The sequence below is a fragment of the Sinocyclocheilus rhinocerous genome, unplaced genomic scaffold, assembly GCF_001515625.1.
Source record: "Sinocyclocheilus rhinocerous isolate Xijiao unplaced genomic scaffold, SAMN03320098_v1.1 scaffold1035, whole genome shotgun sequence".
Taxonomy (NCBI): Eukaryota; Metazoa; Chordata; class Actinopteri; order Cypriniformes; family Cyprinidae; genus Sinocyclocheilus; species Sinocyclocheilus rhinocerous.
In genome coordinates this window covers 468,987-470,362 of record NW_015628318.1, presented here as the reverse complement: position 1 = coordinate 470,362, position 1,376 = coordinate 468,987, and positions in this window count along the sequence as shown.

Below are 1,376 nucleotides of genomic sequence, written 5' to 3'. Positions count from 1 at the left end.
GGTAATTGTTGACGGAAGTGAGATTAGCAGGGATTTGGATGTTCTGGCATCAGAGAAATGGCCCTGCTCGTCCAGAGTCTTCTGTATATAGCTTTTGAGACACGATGAGGTTAAGATTCCCCTCGAGTTAATAAAATAAATATCAGAGTATCTGCAGAGATATAATCTTCATAAATCCATTAGGGCCCCTTTGTTTAACTCCCAAAGGGGCCGTGGCTTAATTTTCCCATGTCGGAGGCTTTGGGTAATGTCTTTTTAATGACACTATCCAGGATCCTGTCATGAGCTGGGTCATCAAACTAATCTTCCACCCTCTCTTCCTCTCGCTCTCTGTCTTGTCAATACATAATGTTAATATTCAAGGCAAAGTGCTTTAGCAGGGGACCAAACAATTCTCAAGGGTCACATTAGCTCTTGTTAAAATTTTGTAAAAACTTTGATTGCAACATCATTGCTGTTAATAGTGTTCATCGTCTGTTTGATTACGTCATTAGCTGAATTTTACCGTACATTTCTGTCTAGAAATGTCTTCTGTCTAGTCACCACTGACAAGCTACTACTAAATATATTGTAGAGACTTAATTTTCTGTAAAGCTGCTTTGCAACGATTTGTATCGTGAAAAGCGCTATACAAATAAACTTGAATTGAAAACTTGAATTGAATTGTTCCCTGTGTTTGCCGAATCACACAAAAAGCCGGTTGGAAAATACTTGAGTTACAATACCACGTTCAAATCACCAAAAATTTGTGATGTGCAAAATTCTGAACTTAAGAAGTAATAATAATAATTCATTACATTTATATAGCGCTTTTCTAGGCACTCAAAACGCTTTACATTGTCAGGGGGTATCTCCTCATCCACCACCAGTGTCTCACTTTCATGTGTAAATTTGAATTGAAGTGGCTACGCTGGTCAGGAAGGGATTTACTGAATTGCAAATACAGCCTGGCTATGAAATATGATCTTAAATATATGTGACCATGGACGACAAAACCAGTCATAAGTAGCACTGGTATATTTGTAGCAATAGCCAGAAATACATTGCATGGGTCAAAATGATAAATTTTTCTTTTATGCCAAAAATCATTAGGGTATTAAGTAAAGATCATGTTCCATGAAGATATTTAGTAAATTTCCTACCATAAATATACTGTATCAAAACTTAGTAATATACAATGCTAAGAACTTAATTTGAACAACTTTAAAGGTGATTTTCTGAATAATTAAATTTTTTTGCACCCTCAGATTCCAGATTTTCAAATAGTTGTATCTCTGCCAAATATTGTCCTAGCCTAACAAACCATACATCAATGGAAAGCTTATTTATTCAGCTTTCAGGTATTTCATAAATTGACCCTTATGACTGGTTTTGTG